This window comes from Neovison vison, chromosome 2, assembly GCF_020171115.1.
Source record: "Neovison vison isolate M4711 chromosome 2, ASM_NN_V1, whole genome shotgun sequence".
Lineage (NCBI taxonomy): Eukaryota > Metazoa > Chordata > Mammalia > Carnivora > Mustelidae > Neogale > Neogale vison.
Genome location: NC_058092.1, coordinates 91572331 through 91588604, shown reverse-complemented (window position 1 = coordinate 91588604; position 16274 = coordinate 91572331).

The following is a 16274-nucleotide window of genomic DNA, read 5'->3' as shown; positions in this document are numbered from 1 at the left end:
CCTTGCCAACATCTGTTGTTTCCTGACTTGTTAATTTCAGCCATTCTGACTATTGTGAGGTGGTATCTCATTGTGGTTTTGATTTGTATATCCCTGGTGCCAAGTGATGTTGAACACTTTTTCATGTGTCTGTTGGCCATTAGATGTCTTCTTTGCAGAAATGCCTGTTCATATCTTCTGCCCATTTCTTGACTGGATTATTTGTTCTTTGGGTGTTGAGTTTGATAAGTTCTATATAGATTTTGGATACTAGCCCTTTACTGATATGTCATTTGCAAGTATCTTCTCCCATTCTGTCGGTTGTCTTTTGGTTTTGTTGACTGTTTCCTTTGCTGTGCAAAAGCTTTTGATCTTGATGAAGTCCCAATAGTTCATTTTTGCCCTTGCTTCCATTGCTTTTGGTGATGTGTCTAGAAAGAAGCTGCCATGACTGAGGTCAAAGAGGTTACTGCCTGTGTTCTCCTCAACGATTTTGATAGATTCCTGTCTCACATTTAGGTCCTTCATCCATTTTGAGTCTATTTTTATGGGTTGTGTAAGGAAATGGTCCAGTTTCATTCTTCTGCATGTGGCTGTCCAATTTTCCCAACACCATTTGTTGAAGGGACTTTCTTTTTTCCATTGGACATTCTTTCCTGTTTTGTTGAATATTAGTTGACTGTAGAGTTGAGGGTACATTTCTGGGGTTTCTATTCTATTCCATTGATCTATGTGTCTGTTTTTGTGCCAGTACTATACTGTCTTGATGATGACAGCTTTGTAATATAGCTTGAAGTCTGGAATTGTGATGCTTCCAGCTTTGTTTTTTTTTTTTCAACATTCCTCTGGCTATTCAAGGTCTTTTCTGGTTCCATACAAATTTTAGGATTATTTGTTCCATTTCTTTGAAAAAAATGGATGGTATTTTGATAGGGATTGGAATAAATGTGTGGATTGCTCTAGGTACCTTAGACATTTTCACAATATTTGTTCTTCCAGTTCATGAGCATGGAATGTTTTTCCATTTCTTTGTGTCTTCCTCAATTTCTTTCATGAGTACTTTATAGTTTTCTGAGTACAGATTCTTTGCCCCTTTGGTTATGTTTATTCCTTGGTATATTATGGTTTTGGGTGCAACTTTAAATGGGATAGACTCCTTAATTTCTCTTTCTTCTGTCTTGCTGTTGGTGTATAGAAAAGCAACTGATCTCTGTTCACTGATTTTATATCCTGACAATTTTCTGAATTCCTGTATGAGTTCTAGCAGTTTTACAGTAGGAGTCTTTTGGGTTTTCCACCTAAAGTATCATATCATCTGTAAAGCAGGACAGTTTGACTTCTCCTTTGCCATTTCAGATGCATTTTATTTATTTTTGTTGTCTGATTGCTGAGGCTAGGACTTCCAGTACAATGTTAAATAGCAGTGATGATAGTGGACATCACTCCCGTATTCCTGACCTTAGGGGAAAAGGTCTCAGTTTTTCCCCATTGAAAATGATATTCACTGTGGATTTTTCATAGTTGGCTTTTATGATATTGAAGTATGTACCCTCTACCCCTATACTGTGAAGAGTTTTAATCAAGATATTATGCTGTACTTTGTCAAATGCTTTTTCTTTATCTATTGAGAGAATAATATGATTTTTGTCCTTTCTTTGATTAATATAGTGCATGACATTGATTGATTTGAGGATGTTGAACCAACCTTACAGCCCAGGAATAAATCCCACTTAGTCATGGTGAATAATCCTTTTAATATACTGTTGAAATACTGTCCGTTTCAGTGAGGCGGGTGAAATAGTTAAAGTACTATTAACTAGTATTTTTGTGAGAATTTTTGTATTCATGGTCATCAGGATATTGGTCTGTCATTCTCTTATTTGATGGGTTCTTTGTCTAGGATCAAGGTAATGCTGGCCTCATAGAATGAGTTTGAAAGTTTTCCTTCTTTTTCTATTTTTTGGAAGAATTTCAGGAGAATAGGTATTAATTCTTCTTTAAATGTTTGGTAGAATTCCCCTGGAAGTCATCTGGCCCAGGATCTTGTTTATTGGGAGATATTTGATTACTGCTTCAATTTCCTTCCTGGTTATGGGTCTGTTTAGGTTTTATATTTCTTTCTGGTTCAGTTTTGGTAGTTTATATGTCTCTAGGAATGCATCCATTTCTTTCAGATTATCTAATTTGTTGGCATATAGTTGCTCATAATATGTTCTTATAATTGTTTATATTTCTTTGGTGTTGGGTGTGATCTCTCCTCTTTCATTTATGATTGTATTAATTTGGGTCCCTTCTCTTTTCTTTTTGATAAGTCTGACCAGGGGTATATCAATCTTATTAATTCTTTGAAAAAAACCAACCCCTAGTTTTGTTGGACTGTTCTACTGTTCTTTTATTTTCTATTTCATTGATTTTTTGTTCTGATCTTTATTTTTTCTCTTCTCTTGGTAGGTTTAGGCTTTATTTGCTGTGTTTTTTGTTCGTTTGTTTGTTTTTATCCCTAGCTCCTTTAGGTTTAGGGTTAGGTTCTATATTTGAGAGCTTTCTTGTTTCTTTTTTTTTTCTTTTAAGATTTTATTTATTTATTTGACAGAGGGAGAGATCACAAGTAGGCAGAGAGGCAGGCAGAGAGGGTAGGGGGAAGTAGCAGGCTCCCTGCTGAACAGAGGGCCTGATCGGGGCTTGATCCCAGGACCCTAAGATCATGACTTGAGCCAGAGGCTTAACCCACTGAGCCATCCAGGTGCTCCAAGATTTCTTGTTTCTTGAGCAAGGCTTGTATTGCTATATACTTTCCTCTTAAGACCACCTTTTCTGCATCCCAATGATTTCCAGCAGTTGTGTTTTCATTTTCATTTGTTTCCATGAATTTTTTAAAATTCATCTTTAATTTCCTGGTTGATTCATTCATTCTTTAATAGGATGCTTTTTAGCCTCCATGTATTTGAGTTCTTTCCAACTTTTCTCTTGTGATTGAGTTTGAGTTTCAAAGCGTTATGGTCCAAAAATATGCAGAGAATGATCCCAATCTTTGATACTGGCTGAGACCTGATTTGTGACCCAGGATATGATCTATTCAGGAGAATGTTCCATGTGCACTAGAGAAGAATGTGTATTCTGTTGCTTTGGGATGAAATGTTCTGATTGTATCTGTGAAGGCCATCTGGTCCAGTGTGTTATTTAAAGCCCTTATTTCCTTGTTGATCTTTGGCTTAGATGATCTGTCTGTTTCAGTGGGGGGGGTGTTAAAGTCCCATGCTATTATTGCATTATGTTTCTTTTAGGCTCTCTCTTTGTTTAGAGGACCCCTTTCAGTATGTCCTGTAAAAGTTTGGTTGGGTGTTTCCTAATTCTTTTAGTTTTTGTTTGTTCTCTATGATTTGGTCTTCTATATCACTAATTCTCTCTTCTGCCTCATTTGTCCTAGAAGCTAGAACCTCCATTTTTGCTTGCATCTCATTAATAGCCTTTATGATTTTGACTTGGTTAGATATTTTTTTCTCCAGAAAGGGATTCTCTAGTATCTTCTACATTTTTTTTTCAAGCCCAGACAGTATCTTTATAATCATCAGTCTGAGCTCTAGTTCCAACATCTTACTAATGTCCACGTTGATTAGCTCCCTGGCAGTTGGTACTGCCTCTTGTTCTTTATTTTTGAGATGAGTCTTTCCATTTTGTCATTTTGTCTGTAGAATATTTGAACAAAAGAACAAAATTCTACATGGGTAAGAACAACCCCCCCCCAAAATATACAATAAAAAAATCAGAAGAGACCCAAAATGGGGAGTGGGGGGGAAGAGGAAAAAAAAGAATAATATGATCAGGCTGGTGAATAGAACAGAACCACACACTAGATTTGGGGGATATTTTGGTCTTTTAGAAGAAACTGCCTCCCCAAAATTTTAAGGAAAGAAAAACTTACATATATACAAAAATAAGGGTAAATACAATGAAGGGGTGGAATATGACTATAAAAATGAAAATTAAAAAGGATTTTTAAAAAGGAATTGAAAAGAAATTGGTTGAAAAAAGAAAAGAAAAAATTTTTTAAAAAGGAGAGAATATGTTCATGGGGGTGACTAGAACAAAGCCATATACTAGATTTAGGGTGTCTTTTGGTTTTTTAGAAGAATGTGTATCCCAAAATTTTAAAGAAAGAAAAACTTACATATATACAAACAATATTGTTAAATACAACGAAGGGATAGAATATGACTGTAAAAATAAACATGGAACAAGATTTTTAAAAAGGAATGATAAGAAGGTTGAAAACAGAATGAAAAAAAATTTAAAAAAATACTAAAAAAATTAACTTTCAAAGACTGAAGAATCATGGGGGAAAGAAAGCATGAATTCTATGTGATGTATTCCTGTAGTGCTGGAGTTTTGCAGACATTGATCAGTAAAATTGGTCTTGGCTGGATGTTCTTGTTGATCTTCTTGGGGAGGGGCCTGTTACAATGATTCTCAAGTTTTTGCCCAAGGTAGAATCGTAGCACCCTTGCCAGGGGCCAGGCTAAGTAATCTGCTTGGGTTTGCTTTCTATAGCTTTTGTTCCCTGAATGCTTTCTGTTCAGCTTTGGAGGACAGGAATGAAGATGGTGGCCTCCCAATATCTGGCACTGGGGTTGAGAACTTGGGGCCCCCCTCTTCAGTGAGCCTTGGAGAAAAGCAGTCAATCACACCTATCTCCCTGGTCTTTGGCCACACTCTGTGTTCACCTGCCCTGTGACCAAGTGTTTCCATCTCTAGTGCATGGCCCCATTTAGAGTCTCCGAACCCAGCAGATTCCTGCAGTGTGCTCTGGTACCTCTCCTCCCAGAGGAGGAAGGTGAGTCTCCCAGATCTGTTACTTATTGGGTCCCTGCTCAAAGAGTAATGGCACAATTGTGCCCCAGATCACAGTATATGGCAACCCCAAGCTGAGAGCCTACTCCTCAGCTCCTTCTTTGTAGCTGGTTTCCCCACTCTAATACTGGGAGCTCTGCTGCATTCAGGTACCTTCAGTCTTTCTGTAACCCTGAAAGTCCTTCCTGAGACCACACTGTCACAGGGAGTGTTCTATCTCCCTGCCCCTGCTTAGCCACTGGAACAAAGTGCCTCAGCAGAGCAGACTTCTAAAAGTTCTGATTTTGTGCTCCACTGCTTTATTACTAGCTTGTAGATGGCTGATGGAGGCTCCCTCCCCTTGACAGTCTATCTTCTCATATATTACCTCAGATTCACTTCTTTGCATGTCCTACCTTCCAGAAAGTGGTTGGTTTTTAATTTTTTATAGAGTTGCTGCTATTCTTTTCTTCAGTCTCCTGTTGAGTTTGTAGGTGTTCAGAATAGTTTGATAACTATCTAGTTGATTTCCTGGGACCTGATGATATCTTGGTTTCCTACTCCTCCACCATCTTGGAATCCATCTCCCACGGTTATTTTACTTTAAAGGAGGGAATGTGAAGAGAAAAAAATGTGAACATTGTGTGGAATACTCTAAATGAAATCGGAAATTTATTTAAACTCTGAATTAGCAAAACAGTATTAACTTCAATGGCAAAACCAAAATCGGAGCAAGGAGAAAAGACATTCTCACCTCTAAAAAAAGGAAATGAGCTTATATGAAACAACATATACTGTAATGCCTAACTTGAAGATACTTTTGGAACTGCTCTTAAAAATACAATCAAGAAAAATGAGAAATGAAAGGTGTTCTATGTCTGGAATATTTTTTATAAAACAAAGTTCAATGTTATTAAGGAATTGCTGCTTTGTGTATTTTGAAATTTCATTTTAAGACGAATAGCTGAAAGGAGGAGGATAACATCATCAAGATAGTGACTTAGATTGTTCCTGGTTACTGACTTCAGTCCCCCTAATACAAAGACCAACTAGCCACTATGCATAGGCCGGATACCACGGTGAAACTGGAGTCCAGGAAGGAGGCTGTAGCACTCCCCTGGACCACAGGGACTGATCAGGACTGCATTTGAAAGGTTAGAGAAATGGTTTCACTTTAATAATATCAACCCTCTCTGAGAGGGAAGGCACAGTGCCTTACCAGGAGAGCCTCCCTGGCCCTCCAGTTTCTCCAATGGGAAAAAGAGGACCCAAGGGAGACATCCAATTTCCCCAGCATCATGAGATGCTTCCCAGGAGGCTGACTTGGGTCATCCCTCAAAGAGATCATGAGATCATGGGGAGAATCTGTGGAGTTCAAGTACTGGGGTTAAGATAGAGACAGATAAGGGTGGTAGGGGCTTAAAGCCACCAGCATTTACATTTTGACAGACTTTGTTCCTGCTTGCAGTGGTATCTGAGCAGAGAACTCGGCTGGCCACTTTGTAGATTAACCAACTCAAAACAGTGACCCTGTCAGGCCTAGAAGCTTGGTTGGCAGTTCAGCTTGATTTTGTTTGCCAGCCACAAGGCTGCATTGGCTGTGAAGCCCATATTCTGGCCTTGCCCGAGCAGGGGAGGACATATACAGTTCTACTGCTGAGCACAGCATCCAGACCCACTGCTTCAGGAATAGTGGCCACAACACCCTAAAGCTGCAGAAGGTATGTTATGGCTCTGCCTGGCAGGGAGCCAAGCCAGCAGCCCTGCCCAGCTGTTGAGCATAGCCTCTTGCTCACATAACCAGGGAGGCTTAAGCTTCCTGATAAGCTTTAGAGTCCAGCCTATGGTAACCACCCAGCTGCAAGCTTAGCCTATAACCCCACTCAGTAGTAAAGGAGAGGATATGGCCTTAATGGGTGGCCAAATAGCCTGTGTCCTCATCCAAGCAGGAAGCTCACCCGATGACCTTACTGAATCACAGACCATAGCTTGTAGCTTTACCTGACTGAGAAGTAAAGACAGTGACCCTACCCAGCTGCAGAGCATGGTAACCAATTTCACCCAACCATGGGCTATAGTTAGAGGCACCACCTGACCAGAGAGCCCAGCCAGGAACCTCTCCCAACAGTGGAGCTGAATTCTGAAGCCCAGCCTGTAGTGCTGCCCAACTCTGATTGGGCAGATAATTAGGGCAGTCTGCTGCCCTAATTGCAGAGCACAGACTGAGCTCCTATCTGACCATGAAGTCGAGCCTCAACCCTGCCTAAATGGTGAGTCCAACTGGTGAGAACATCCAGGTTGGGAGGACAGCCTGAGCCCTACCTGAAAAGGAAGGATTGCAGAGCATAGCCTCAAATCCTATATCACTGCAAAATTTTCAAAATTTCACCAGTGGCAATGCCCAGTGGAGAGTATAGCCGGCAACTCTACCCAACCAGAGGTGACTGCAGAGCCCAGAGAATGCACTATCTAAACATGGAAAACAACCAGCAGCCTCGCCCAACTAGGTGGTGCACATAGCAGCACTACTTGAACAGAGTCCAGTGAGAAGTCCAGCTCAACCAGTGACAAACTCCACCCCATCAAGAGCAGGAGGGCTGGCCTCACCTAACTAGAGACCCCAGTGGCAAAGTCCCTCTGCTCACAGATGTTACCAGCTGACCAAGTACCCTAAGCTGAGCTGGGTGGTGAAGGTCTCTCCATGATGAAACAAAACATGCAGAATCTGAACAAAGAGACTGTTTATTCAAATGCAGATGGCAATACAAAGAGGTAAGGATCACAAGGAATCAGATAAATATGACACTACCAATGGAAACTAATACAGCTCCCATAATTGACCCTAAAATGTGATAATTGAACTAACAAAATCTTTAGAATAATCCTCTTATGGAAATTCAGTGAACTACAAGAATATACAGACAACTAAATGAAATTGGGTTAAAGGATTCATGAACAAAAGGAAAAGTTTAACAACAAAAAAAAAATCATCAGGCAAACTAAGTTGAAATACCAAATTGAAGAATACACTGACTAAACTGAAAAATTCAGAAGAAAACTTAAATAGTGGATTTCAAAAAAGCAGAAGAAAAATCAATCCAATTTCTATTGAAAATTATGCAATTACGGGTCAAAAGAAAAAAAAAAGAATGAAACATTGTAAAGAGAGCCTATAGAATTTATGGGACATCGGCAAAATAAAATGAATTTATGCATAATAGGATCCTGGAAGGAGAAGAGAATAAGAAAGGGGAAATGAATCTATTTCATTATTGAAAGTTAAGTTTTCTATGGAAAAACTCTGAAACTTAGGAAGAGAAATGCACATCCAGATTCATGAGGCTCAAATCATCCCTAAAAGTTTCAATCCTAAAAGGGCTAAACTGAGGCACCTTATAATTAAATTGTCAAAAGTCAAATAAAAAGAGAAAAATTGAAAGCAGTAGTAGGAAAACAGCTGATCACATACTCGGACCCACCCAATATATCATCAGCAGACACTTTATAGGCAAGGGAGGGTGAGATGATTTATTTAAAATATTGTAAGAAAAAAATCCTATCAACCAAGAATGCTATATCCAGCAAAGTTGTCCTTCAGAAATGAAAGAAAGAAGAGTACTTTCCCAGACAAATAAAACTGAGGGAGTTTGTTACCATCAGACTTGCCAAATAAGAAATATTGAACAGTGTTTTACTAGTTAAATTGAACTGATGCTAATTAATATTGGAAAAACATTAATGTATAAAACTTACCAGTAAAGGTAAATATATAGTTAAATTCTCTAACATGCTAATGGTGGTGTGTAAATCACATACAACCAGTTTAAAAGTTAAAAAAAAAGTAGAAAAAACTATAACTGCAATAATTTATTATTGTATGCACAATATACAAAAAATATAAATTATAGCCACAATAGCCTACAATGTGATGGGAGGGAATGAAGTAAATGTATATAATTTCTGTATGCTATAGAAGTTAAATTGTTACAAAGATAAAAATGGGATGTTATGACTATAGGATATATAGGATATATGGGATATATGATATATATGATATATAGGATATATGGTAACCACAAAAGAAAAACCTGTAGTAGATATACAAAAGTTAGGACAAGACAGTCAAGTCAAAGCATAACAAGACAAAAAGTTCTCATTTCACAAAGGAAAAGAGCAAGAAAGGAAGAAACTGGTAAAGGATCTACAAAGCAGTTTGAAAACAACACAATGGCAATAGTAAATTGTTATCCGCCCATAATTACTTTAAATATAAACAGATTAAATCTCCAATTAAAGACAATGAATGGAAGAATGGAGGAAAAAACAAACTCTAAGGATATACTGCCTATAAACAATTCACTTTAGCTTTAAGGATGCATACAGGCTTAGAGTAAAAAAGGTGGAGAAAATAGTTTAAAGTCAATAGTAACCAAAAGAAAGCAGGGTTAATAAATACTTGTATCAGACAAAATAGATTTTAAGCTTGAAATGTCACAAGTGACAAAGAATTTCACTGTATAATGAAAAAGAGGTCAATTCTTCAAGAAGATATAATAATTATAAATATTTATGCTCCTAATATCAGAGCACCTAAACATATAAAGCAAATGCTAACATAGCTAAAAGGAGAAATAAACATTAATACAATAATAGTTGGTGACCTTAATAACACACTGTCAACAAGGATAGATCGTGCAGACAGAGAATTGATAAGAAAAAAGTGGATTTGAACAATGCTGTAGACCCAATAGACCTTACAGACATTTGTAGAACATTCCGTCCAACAGCAGCAGATTACAATGCTTTCAAGGAGAGTTGGAATATTTTCTAGGATAGATCATGTGTTAGGGCACACACACACACACACACACACCCCCCAAAAGACTCAATACATTCAATAAGATAGAGATTATACCAAGTATATTTTTTGAACATAATGGTTTGAAAATGGAAAACAGTCACAGGGAGAAAGATGGAATATTCCTGAATAGGTGGAAATTAAAAAACACACCCTGAATAACCAGTAGATCAAAGAAGACATAAAAAAGGCAACAAAAATTAACTGAAGGCAAATGAACATGGAAACATAACATACGAAAACAAAAGCAATAAGCAAAAAGAGTTCTAAGAGGAAAGTATAGCTATAAATGTATATATTTTTAAAAGAAAGGGAAAAGTGTCAAGTAAACAATTTAACATTACACCTCAAGGGACTAGAAGAAAAATAATGTAAGCACAATTTTAACAGAAGGAAGGAAATAATGAGCAGAGCAGAAATAAATAAAGAAAATAGGAAAACAATAGAAAATAATAACAAAATCAAACGTTGGTTCTTTGAAAAGATAAACAAAATTAACAATCCTTTAGCTAGACTACCCAACAAAAAAGAGAGAGGATTCAGATATATAAGATTATAAATGAAAGAGGAGACATTACAACTGATACCACATAAATACAAAGGATCACTTGAGACTAAAATGAGAAATTCTTCACCACAAATTGGACAGCCTAGAATAAACGGATAAATTTCTAGAAACATACAATGTACCTGGACTACATTATGAAAAAAATAATACATCTGAACAAACTAATAGTGAGTAAGGAGATAAGTACTATATGGTGACTACATTTAATGATCATATATTATATACCTGCAAGTTGCTAGAATAGTAAATTTTTAAAGTTCTTACCAAAAATATAACCGAGATGTAACCTTATTGTAGTAATTATTTCACAACACTTATGCATACCAAATCATCTTGTACATCTTAAACTTACTCAATGTTATGTCAGTTATATCTAAATAAAATTGGAAAAAATAGTGTATTTAAATTTTAAATATTTCTGGTAGTATCTTCCGATTGCTAAATAATTTTTGAAATTAATATTATCTTAATTTAAGGTTCTCAAATGTCTACATGGTAGAGTTCATTTTTACATGTTATTGAATTATATAACCTTATCATAACATATTGTTTTATAATAATAATAATAATAACCATGTATTTATTATTATAGTTTCTTGACACAGAAAATTAAAAATTTTAGTATAATTCTATCACAGAAAAATGATTTACTTATAATAGTCACTCATTATTATTTAAAGACAAAAATAACATTTTACAAAAAAATACAGAATAATTTAAGATTTTTGTGAGACATACCATGAATTCTTATTTCTAGGTCCTGAATCCTGAAGATTAATATCACTTACATACTTGGATACCTTATTAGAGTGTGGCCTCTTCTTCCTATGATAATGTATTTTTTATTCACAGAATGGCCTGAACTTATAAATTTATACCTATTTTTGGGGGTAACTTTTTGACAGTAGAATATTCTGGCATCAACACACACACACACACACACACACACACACCCCATACACCTTTCCTGCAAGATAAAAGAACATGTATTGTGAAAAATTGAGCTCTGAATTTCCATTTCTCAATTAAGTTGGTGATGAAAATGTAATTTTACACAAGTATTTGCTGACATTTTCCACCCACTGTGTGTGATATCATTGACAATAAGACCCTATACAAACCAGAAATATTAGTATTTACTTCAAATATTAGTATTAGTGATTATTACTCTGCCTTGAAAAGGAATGGAATTTGGATACATTCAATAACATGGACAAACTCTTAAGCATATTATCTAAGTGACATAAGCCAGATACAAAAGACAAATATTGTGTGATTCCACTTATATGAGTACCTAGAATAGGCAAATTCATAGTGATAAAGAGTAGAACGTATCAGGGGCCCATAGGTGGGAAAATGGGAGTTAGTGTTTAATGGGCACAGAATTCGTGTTTAGGATGATGAAAAACTACTGGATAGTAGTTATGTTTGCAGAACATTGTGAATGTACTTAATGTCACTAAATCATACATCTAAAAGTCATTAAATTGGTAAATTCTATGTTGCACACATTATGCCACAATAAAAATAACCTCCCAAATTAGTATTTGTTTACAAACACTGGGCCAAAATATGCTTTAATACATATAGCTACAAAAGGTTCACTTACGTACATAATCACTTTGTGAAGCATGAGTTTTCATCTAGATCGCATGATTTTTGTAAATTATTTCTGCTGTGGATATTGAAGATTTCCTGTGTACATATGAAGTGTGCAGTGGTAACTGTTCACACATTGCTTTCACAGTAGAACTTCACTCACATTTAAACATACACATATTATCACCTCTGTAGTAGAAGCAGCTCATATACATTTACGTCAGTCATCAAATTGCAAATTGAAAAATTAGTTACATTTTGGAAATGGTTTGATTTCTTCTAAATCCAATTCACAGAATTTAAGTAAAACTTCTTTGTTTTGGAAATTCATTATATTGAAAGTGAAATATTATTTTGAACATCTTTGTTAATTTATTTGTAAAGGTGAACACTGAAGATGTATTTGCTGTCATGGAAATAAGATGATTATAAATTTTGTGTAGCATAATGTATGGTAAAAAAAAATGGTTTCCTAAACCATTTTTAGGTTGAATTAAGAAATTTATGGTGAATTAAGAAATTTATGGAGGAGACATGTACAGGAACTTTCTTATGGTACTTTCATAATTTATAATTCAAATAAGCTATAATATTCTGTTCTTTGAAATATAAACTATAATGATCAAAATTTATAAATATTCTATACATATACAGAGAACTGAATTATGAAATTTTTTTGAAAGAGCTTGTATTGAACACACACACATTATCATGGCAATATACATTTTCTCTTCTTATGACATGTCACAAACTCAATTTTAGATATGTTTGAGCTTCAATTGAATGATTTTGTAAATCATTCTAATTGTCCTAGGGTTATCTTGTTGTTTTTTTTTTGTGACCAAGTTCCCTAATATTTCATGTTGTTAAAAAAATTAGAAATATTTAATCACTGTGTCAGAATGGAATTTCAACTTTTGAAACTTTGAAGGGAACTGCAATTACTGAAGACAAAGAATGAAAACAGGAAGTCATCGAAATTTATTCTCATAAAGGAAACAATTGAGCAAATTAAATGATAAGAATGTAAATGTATACTAATTAGCTCTAAAATTCTACAATTATATTATAGAATATTTCATTTGGTAGAAAGAATCTTTTGATGAGCTTCTGGTTTTTATTTGTATACATTTATTTTCTGTATCACAATAAAGAGAAATTGAGAGGATCAATGATATTGGAGAATCCAAATTTGGTGAAACATTCAAAAGAATAATAAAAAGTATCAACTTATTGACAAGTTACAATTGTAATTCTATTTGTTGAACATTGCTATTTTGAGTGGAGGCAAAAAATATTTAAGATGAATTATTTCCACTTAAATATGAAAAAATAAAATTGAGACTATTTGGATTTAGCAGAATTTATGCTGAACAGACCATATTCCTCAGTACTGTATATAGAATATTTTCTCAAATGTTATATTCTACATAGAACAGTCAATTAGAGGTATCAAGAATTTAAAATATATTGGCCAAAAATCATAATTTTGAGGATGATTCTAGGTGATATTATGAAAAAAAATTTCACTTGGCTTTAAGTACACAAATATATGTTTGTATATTTATAGCTTTTTAAGAAATAAGTTAATTCTATAACTATTTTTCTATGGAACTATGTTCTAGGCCTATAAGCTTAAATGAAACCAATTTTAGTGAATATTTCATAAGTCATGACTTCAGTTATTTTGATGCATTTTTCATTCTCAAAAGTATGCCAGTTTGAACAAAAAAATTGATTGGACAAAATGATTAAGCAGGTAATAATAATATAGTTGCTATTTTAGTTAAACAGAAATGAAACCTGGGGAGGTTAAGTAATCCTCTGAAAGTCACACAGTTAACAAGTGCCAAAGTGATATTGAAAAACAATTTTTAAAATGTAATTCCAGCTATCACCTATTGGACATCTCCTATGGGCTGAGGAGTATATCTGGTGTATGACATGCACTCTATTTCTCAAGAGAAGCCACAAAATAGCTTATCATTATTTTTATTCTTGCTTTACAGACAAGGAAATTGAGGCTTTTTGAAATAAGATAATGTGCCCAAGATCAACATCTGGTAAGTGAAAAATTGGATTTCTTTCTTCTTTCTGACCCATATCTCTTACCCATTTCTTTTTTTTTTCCTTCCCCTTGATATATATTTATTAAGATATAATTTTTCCTTCCCCTTGATATATATTTATCAGGATATAATTGACATATAATATTGTGGAATTTTAAGTTGCATGATGTGATGATTTGATATATCTACATAATGCAAAATGTTTACCACCATGAAGTTAGTTCACACATTCTGTACCTCACATAATTGCCATCTTGTTGTTATTCACACCCATTCTTTTTTTTAAATTAAATTTATTTATTTATTTTCAGAAAAACATTATTCATTATTTTTTCACCACACCCAGTGCTCCATGCAATCCGTGCCCTCTATAATACCCACCACCTGGTACCCCAAGCTCTCACCCCCGCACCACTTCAAACCCCTCAGATTGTTTTTCAGAGTCCATAGTCTCTCATGATTCACCTCCCCTTCCAATTTACCCCAGCTCCCTTCTCCTCTCTAACACCCCTTGTCCTCCATGATATTTGTTATGCTCCACAAATAAGTGAAACCATATGATAATTGACTCTCTCTGCTTGACTTATTTCACTCAGCATAATCTCTTCCAGTCCCATCCATGTTGCTACAAAAGTTGGGTGTTCATCCTTTCTGATGGAGGCATATTGCTACATAGTATATATGGACCACATATTCTTTATTCATTTGTCCATTGAAAGGCATCTTGGTTCTTCCCACAGTTTGGCGACTGTGGCTATTGCTGCTATGAACATTGGGGTACAGATGGCCCTTCTTTCCACTACATCTGTATCTTTGGGGTAAACATCCAGGAGTGCAATTGCAGGGTCAAAGGGAAGTTCTATTTTTAATTTCTTGAGGAATCTCCACACTGTTCTCCAAAGAGGCTGCACCAACTTGCAATCCCACCAACAGTGTAAGAGGGTTCCCCTTTCTCCACATCCTCTCCAACACACGTTGTTTCCTGTTTTGTTAATTTTGGCCATTCTAACTGGTGTAAGGTGATATCTCAATGTGGTTTTAATTTGAATCTCCCTGAGGACTAGTGATGAACATTTTTTCATGTGTCTGACAGCCATTTGTATGTCTTGATTGGAGAAGTGTCTGTTCATAACTTCTGCCCATTTTTTGATATGTTTGCCTGTTTCATGTGTGTTGAGTTTGAGGAGTTCATTATAGATCCTGGATATCAACCTTTTGTCTGTACTGTCATTTGCAAATATCTTCTCCCATTCCGTGGGTTGCCTCTTTGTTTTTTTGACTGTTTCCTTTGCTGTGCAGAAGCTTTTGACTTTGATGAAGTCTCAAAAGTTTATTTTCGCCTTTGTTTCCTTTGCCTTTGGAGACATATCTTGAAAGAAGTTGCTGTGGCTGATATCGAAGAGATTACTGCCTATGTTCTCCTCTAGGAGTCTGATGGATTCCTGTCTCACGTTGAGGTCTTTTATCCATTTTGAGTTATCTTTGTGTACAGTGTAAGAGAATGGTCGAGTTTCATTCTTCTACTATAACTGCCCAGTTTTCCCAGCACTATTTATTGAAGAGAATGTCTTTTTTCCACTGTATATTTTTTCTGTTTTGTCGAAGATTATTTGACATTAGAGTTGAGGGTCCATATCTGGGCTCTCTACTCTGTTCCACTGATCTATGTGTCTGTTTTTATGCCAGTACCATGCTGTCTTGGTGATGACAGCTTTGTAGTAAAGCTTGAAATCAGGTAACGTGATGCCCCCAGTTTTATTTTTTTCAACATTTCCTTAGCGATTCGGGGTCTCTTCTGATTCCATACAAATTTTTGGATTATTTGCTCCAGCTCTTTGAAGAATACCAGTGGAATTTTGATCAGAATGGCATTAAAAGTATAGATTGCTCTAGGCAGTATAGACATTTTAACAATGTTTATTCTTCCGATCCAAGAGCATGGAATGGTCTTCCATCTTTTTGTGTATTCTTCAATTTCTTTCATGAGTGTTCTGTAGTTCCTCAAGTACAGATCCATTCTTAATGGAAGTTTTAAAAAACTCTTAGAAAAACCTGGGATATGCAGAAATAGAACCATAATTATTACCTTGAAAATAAAGGAAACAAGATTAGCTAATCAGAAAGGACAAAGGCTGGTGAACATGGTAGAGCCTCCCCTGGTACCTGTGGCTTCACTTCCTGTGGTTGCAGTCACCCACAGTCAATGGGGTCCTTAGGATGAATGGTCAGCAGGTCAGTAGTTGTCTAATGCTATGTCATGGTGCCTTCATCATTCACTTCTCTTCATCTCACCTTGTAGGCAATTTATCATCTCAGATCATCACAAGAACAAGGGTAGGTATAATACAAAAATATTTTGAGAGATAGAGACCAC